This window comes from Theobroma cacao, chromosome 10 (genome assembly GCF_053813885.1).
Source record: "Theobroma cacao isolate CCN51 chromosome 10, ASM5381388v1, whole genome shotgun sequence".
Taxonomy (NCBI): domain Eukaryota; kingdom Viridiplantae; phylum Streptophyta; class Magnoliopsida; order Malvales; family Malvaceae; genus Theobroma; species Theobroma cacao.
This window is the reverse complement of record NC_142648.1, coordinates 4,202,253-4,210,110: the sequence shown is the minus strand read 5'-3', so window position 1 is coordinate 4,210,110 and position 7,858 is coordinate 4,202,253.

Genomic DNA, 7,858 nt, shown 5'->3' with positions numbered 1-7,858 from the left:
CTCATACTTATTCGAATAATTTATCAACTTCAATTTTCAACCATATAAGGAAGATGGGAAGATCATAACTTTTAAAGTCTTTGGTTTCGAAAAAAATTGAAGACTTCAATTGCACAGGGGATGCATCCAACAGAGGAAATTGCTTGTCTTTTGGATTCATTTGACTACAATTAGTGGTTCTTTTGTCCTCAAAGTATTAGAAAAAATTTTGAAAAAGAGGAAAAACTTGAAAAAGTAAAATCAATATAATATATATTATATTTTGTGTAAAGTCACATTCAACCCCAATTCACTGGACTTCGTTTTTCAAAGTTAAGATCGAGTTCGGCATGACCCATTCATTTAATTATTATTTTATATTAAATTAATAAAATATTATTTTATATTTTAATATTTTCAAATATTAATTTAAAATTTAAAATATATAAAAACTGTCCTCAAAGGTGTCTTCAGTTGTTGGCAACAATTCAAAACAGCAGAATTTGTAATTGGGTTGTTTGGATAAGTAACTTTTTAGAAGAAATTTTCTTCTGAATGAAGAAATCTCCTTCGTTGATCTCAAGACAGAAGCGTAAGTTTTGGTATCGTAAGAATTTAAGCTCCCACGTGTTAACGGTCAATTGGGGACAGTGGATTCTTACCTATAATAAATTAACTGGCTTAAGTTTGACAATAAAGGAAATTGCTTCTCTTTTGGTTCATTTGAATACAATTAATGATTTTTTTGTTGCCAACGTGTAATTTTGTGTCATTTAAAAAATAGGAAAAATGTGAAAAGCCAAGTGTTAATATATATATATTCATGAACCGATCAAGTCAGATTTAGGTTTGATTTATCGTACCTCTTTTCTAAAAATAAGAATTGAGCTCAACTTAGTTCATTCATCTAATTATTATTATTTTCATAATATATTATTTTACATATAATATTTTGATATTTTTAAATATAATTTAAATTTTACATTTAATAAATATTTATTAATAAAATAAATTAATCCAATATGAGTTTAATTAGACTGCATCTTAAAAAATTATTCCCAAATGAACAAAAATTATCCGCTTCTTAAATGTGCCTCCATTCCATGCCACATTTACTTGTGCTTGACACATAGCATAAAAAAAATAAAACAAACTATAGTATAATCTCTATAAATTAATATTCGACAAATTAATAACTTCAATTAAATGATATTTTAGATCGATCTCGATTTAAGATCAATATGGTAAATTAAAAATTCGTTAAATTTATTAAATAGTATATATTTTTTAAAAAAACATATCGGTTCCACTTGATATATAAATTAATAATACATCAAAATTATACATATAAATGACTAAATTAAAAAACGTTTATAAAATATGATTTCAATGTTACTTATTTTCCTTAGACCTCATCTCTAACTTTTCTTAATGTATTAAAAAATTCTAATATAATATACTCGTATTATAAGAAAACTTTGAATGTATGTTTACGTAAGACAGACTCTAGTATAAAACTATCATCTTAAATTTCATCTTCAACTAATTGATGTATAAATTAATAAATTATTAATTTATCGATTAAATAATATCTTAATTAATTAATAAAATTTCATAATCTCAAAAAAATCCCCCAGCCCATCTCGTGGTTTTCTTTTAGGTCGATACGATATCAAAGAGGCGCGCCGGCTCAATACTTATTTTCTTTTAGGTCGATACGATATCAAACACCAACTTCGATCGAATATCAGATATCCGATAGGTGGTGTTGCTGTGGTAGGTAGCTTTCTTATTTTTATGACATTGTCTCTATACTAGGTTCGTTGAAATAATGCAGTGGGACCAAGCGTTAGGAAAACGAAAGGAAAGTATCGATACCAGCAACTGTGGAGAAACTTTCTCTACAAAAGTCTCATCTCCTTCCATATCCTGGTAACAACAGCGCTCTATTTCGCTTGCAGTTTTGTTTAGTCACCTTAATTGGTTCAAGTTTTTTGGTGAAGCGATTGTGGTCCAATGTTTTTTGCGAAGGCTCGAGAATCTGATGAAGCAAATCTGAACGAGAATACCAAAAAAAAAAAAAAAAGAGATATTTTTGTGAAGACGGACCTTATCCAGGCGATCAGCATGTTCGAGTTAATGAGATCTAGCTGAATACTGGACAAAAGTTATATTTTATTTTTTATTTGAAGAAAGAGGATACACGTCCTGCTCGGTACAAAGAGTTTCAGTTCGATGGAAAGGCATCCTACCACACCGCCTCCGGTGTACCGAAGTTCTTTGACCTGGTAAGACGAAGCTAATGCATCTTTGTTTTCTATTTTGCAACTCTCCACAGGTGCTTTTTTTTTTAATTAATAATCAACTTCTTGGAGTAGAAGCATTCATTTTCCTTTTTCTTCTAAAAAAACACAATATATATATATATATATATATATATATTTATATACTTATTCAAAAACAATTCATAAATTTTTCTGAACGATGAAATCACTAAGGGAGTGCTTGGTATAGTTTTTTTAATTTAAAAGTTATTATAAAATTTTTGTAAAAAATAATATTTTTAAAAATTAAATTAAAATTGATTAATAAAATAAATTATATAAATTTTAATTTTAATTAAAATTATCATAAAAAGATTCATATCATCTTCAATTATCAAATAAAAACGAAACAAATTTATTTCAAATTTTTATATAATTTTATATGTTAAAATCAAATAAATTTATAAAAAACATAACAACCCTCAACAGGTTGATTGAGAGAGAATAATTTTCTGAAAAGTTGATCTATTTTAAAAGAAAAGAAGAAAAAATTTCTCTTTAAATTTTTTTAAATTTTATTTAAAAAACTTTTTTAAAAAATTTATCAACAATCCTGCTTGATCTATCTTTTGTTTTTAAGAGATAAATAAATTAAATTAAAATATTTTACTCTACTTTTTTATAAAATTTTAAGAAATCAACAAATTCATTAATATAATTAACTATATAAAACTCTAACACAAATACTATAATTAATAAAGATTTTTAACACTTACTCCACCCTATGTCCAACCACCCCTATGTTTATTTCATCCAAGATTTTGGATTCACTCCCTCATAACACGTATGATACATATGATAAAAGTTATAATTTTTTCAAACGTCAAATGCTCATTATGATCAGTACTGGAAATAGATTTATGCGATGACACGAGTTAATTTTTTTTACATTATGAATTTTAATACATATTGATCATATTACTTTTGTTTTACAATAAAGACCTTAGCATGCTCTCATATATATTTTTTTTGTCAAAAGCTTTGATCTAACTCAAGCTGTATGTTATTATCTTATATATTTTATATTATTATATTTGTTCAGCTGCTTAGATTGGCTTGATGGGTTGAAAAGTCCACAGAAAGAAAACAATCCCAATGGGTATAAGGTTTTGGCCCAACCGCCTAAAGAGATTGAATTTAGCCCAAGAGCCCATGTAACGAGAAATATTTACAAGTTCGGTTTGTGAAATAGATAATAATAAAATAAAATAATTATTTTATAAAAATAAAATAAGATAAAAGTATAATAACATAGTTATTATATTATTTAGTGCAGCAAATGAAATATGATAAAAAATGTAACATGATTTATTATAATAATTAATTAATAAAAATAATTTTAATTACACGTTTGATTAGCATAATAGAAAAGAACGATATAGAATAACTATTCTAGGTGCTGCAGGGAGTAAACGTGTTGGGGTTGTTCTGCGGGGGGTTGCCTAAGTGGAAGGTGCAGGTCTCTGTGGATTCCAACTTAGGAGTGGCTTGAAGCGAGTTGAACCTAGGATAGAAGATCAGGCCTCAAACTTGATGGCTGGGGAGTAAACTTGTTGGGGTTGTTATGCGGGGCTTGCCTAAGTATAAATATAAATATAAAAATTTATATTTTATTTATACTTTAATTATTAATATTTTTAAATATTAATATTTTATAATTTAAATATTATTATGATTATTTATTTTTATTTTATTTTTTAAATATTAATAACTTATAATTTATTGAAAATATTAATAATTGACAATTTAAATTTTAATATTTTCTCTATAATTTAATGATTAACATTATAAAATAATAATACTTTATTTATAATTTAAATGTTATTATATTTTTTATTTTATTGTATTTTATTTTTGAAATATTAATAATTTATAATTTATTTATAATATTAATGATTTATCATTTAAATATTAATATTTTATTTATAATTTAAATATTATTATGATTATTTATTTTTTGTTTTATTGTTTTAATATGAATAGTTTATAATTTATTTTAAATATTTATTTATATTATCTTTTTTAAAATATTAATAATTAATAATTTATTTAATAATTTAAATATTAATAATTTATTTATAATTTAAATATTATTATGATTATTTATTTATATTATGTTTTTTAAAATATTAATAATTTAAAATTTATGTATAATTTAAATATTATTTTTTATTTTATTTTATTTTATAAATATTTTATTTACAAATATTAATATAGGTAGAATTGTAAATTTTTAAATTTATGAAGGATAATTTAATCTTTAACAATTTTTGAAACTACTCCATCAGACATGAAATAGCTAATACGAAGGGGAATGGTAGGTTTAGTTAAACCTGACTTTTAACAAACAACCTATGAACAATCACAAACAGCCAACAAAGTAAAGATCATTGAAACCTTAAACATTTTCAATTCAATCACATTATGTGAAAATCTCTTGGATTAGCAGCATATGCAACAAAAAAAATATTAAACCAGTCATAAAATTCAGACCAGACACTCAACATCTGAGAATTGGGTCACAGAGTCAGCGGTTCAAACATTCGGTTATTCAGGTTAACTACTGGTCAACAACTTTTTCTTCTATTTTCCTCGTTTCTTTCCAGAGGAAAGTGATTTTTTCACTAATTTTCCCTTAATTTTCCTATCCCTGCCAATCACAGGAAATGAAATCCAAGAATTCCACTTTCTTTTTTTTTTTTCCCTCTTTTGTCCATGAACCAAACAGAATGGATTATCTCCTCAAAATTGAGAAAATTTCAGTGATTAAAATGTCAAGTGAACCAGAGCAAAACTAAACATAGAGATTCTAAATTGAACTTGAAGAACATCAAATTCAGCATCAGCTCTACGATAAGCATAAGGGATACGAGATTCCAAACGTTTAAACAAGTTGGAGAAAGAGAAATTACCTGGGGGTGGGGGGAGAGAAAGTATTAGGAGCTGTGATGACAGATTTTATTCATCTGGCGGAGCTGGAAAGGTGGACGGTGGAAGAGAGGCAACGCAGCTGGAAAGGTGGACGGTGGAAGAGAGGCAACGCAGCTGGAAAGGTGGACGAGAGAGAGGCGGTGGAAGGGAAGGAGGGGAGGACAAAGAGAGAGAAAAAAATGATTTTATATGAGTAGAGTTGTAACTTTCTAAATTTATGGAATACTGATAGCAAGGGGTTAGATTTAGTTAAAAGATAGTTTTTTTTTGGGTTTAATAAAAGATGTTTTTTTATTTATTTTAAAAATTGGTAAAATTTAAGAATTGTTATTTTTTTTGTTAAATTGTCAACCATATAGTAGAGGGGGAAATAGTTTAATTTTAACGCTACGAGTCCCATTAGGTGAGTCAATTTCGTCTTATAAGTCTCCATTCAGTTCCACTGAAGTTGCTTAGCAAAATTCTTGTAGATATCTTACAACCAATGCTGATTGAGTTAGTTGGTGACACACAGAGCAGCTTTATACCGGAGCAACAAGCATCTGATAATGTAATTGTAATGCAAGAAGCCATCCACACAATGCAGATTATGAAAAGAAGGAAAGGAGTTTTGGCCATCAAAATCAACCTAGAGAAAGCTCACGGTAGACTTAAGTGGTCTTTTCTTCAAGAATCCTTGTGGAGGTAGGTCTTCCCTCGCAATGGATATGTTAATCATGCATATTGTACAGACCCCTACTTTTTCTGTTATATGGAATGGTAAGCAATCACAAAAATTTGTACCATCCAGGGGCATTAGGCTAGGAGATCCTCTTTCTCTTTATCTTTTTGTGCTATTTTTGTAGAAATTGTCACAGCTAATTAATGAAGAAGTTAAACTAAGGAACTGGCAAACAAAAAATGGACCGACTCTCTCTCATGTATGTTTTGCAGATGACATCAAGTTATTTGGAACAGCTACTCAGAACCAACTACAAGTTATGATGCGGGATATCCATAAGTTTTGCTCAGCGTTAGATCAAAAAGTAAACCGTCAGAAATCCAAAATGCTCGTCTTCTCAAATATTAATCCAACTAGAGCTAAAGAGTTAAGTTGTGCTGCCTACACGAGCCTCACAAATGATTTTGGTAAATATTTGGGCACCCCGATGCTTCATGGTAGGGTTCAAAGAACCACTTATTCTGATTTATGTAGCAAACTGTTGAGGAAGCTTGATCAATGGAGCAATAAATTCCTTTCAATGGCGGGGAGAGTTTCCTTAGTACAAGCAGTTACTAATACAATGGCTTTGTATATTATGCAAACCACATTAATCCCGGATAATGTGGCCAAGGAAATTGACAAGTTGAATTTTATTTGTGGTCGGTTGGGTGGAGAGAGGAAAATTCATGCTATAACTGGAGCACCCTTTGTCTTCCCAAAAACCTTGGAGGTTTACAGGTTAGAGAGACCAGGAAATTTAATTTGCTTTACTTGCCAAGCTTGGTTGGAAATTGTGGCAAGGAAAGGATTTTTTTTGGTTGAAATTTTGTGGAAGAAATATCTACAGAATAATGATCTTTTCTCAGTAAAAGCTAAATCATCTGACTCCCACATTTGGAGTAGCATACTGAAAAATAGGGAGGTTCTTGCAAAGCGATTAGCAATGGTAGTGAATGACGGCCTTCATACAAAATTCTGGTTGGACTCCTGGCTGCCCTGTGGCCCATTAATTGGCTTTGTTACCAGAGATTTGTCTTTAGCTGAAATAGATTTACCAGTGGCATGCTTCTGTGATGACTATGGAAACTGGGACTTAGATTCTCGTACTGATTCCTTACCAATGCAGGTTATTCAGAAAACTGCACCATATTCTATTGATCCCAGCAGTACTGAAAATGACAAATGCCTTTGGACTTTGACGAGCAGCGGAGAATTCACTGTAAAATCTGCCTATGAAAGTCTTAAGTGCAATAAATCTGCCTGAGATGAATGAACGGCGACAGTTATGGAGTTTATTGAGTTGTAGTAAGGTCAAAATGTTAAGAACTTTAGGCTCTTCGAGTTTTTGCAATGGATATAATAATGATACAGAAAATCTTACACATGCTCTGAGAGATTGCTCCTCATCTAGAGACACGTGGTTGGGAATTAAACCGGATTTGACTTCCGTGCACTTTTTTGATTTAGACTTTCTGCAGTGGGTCCAAGTAAATATTACTAGCAATGCATTGTATGATTCTTTGCTCTGGGGTGTTATCTCCATTCATACACTTTGGATGCTCTAGTATTGGAGAGACTTGAGTATATTTGAAACAGATTTTAAATGGCCGGATACTGCACCACAAAAGATTTGGCTGAAAGCCAAGGAAGCTTGGGATATTCTGCACTGTTGTGAGCCGAAAATGAGATATCAAATTCCTGTAGTCTGGGTTAAACCAAATCATCCTTATGTGAAGCTGAATATGGATGGTAGTGTAAAAGGCCAACCAGGAGATGCTGTTGCTGGAGGATTAGTCAGGGACGATAAGGGAAATTGGTTATTTGGGTTTGCCTTCAAGATTGGTATTTCCTTCTCCCTTGGAGCCGAGCTTTGGACAATTTTAAAGGGTCTTGAACTATGCTGGGAAAGAGGCTTTAGAAA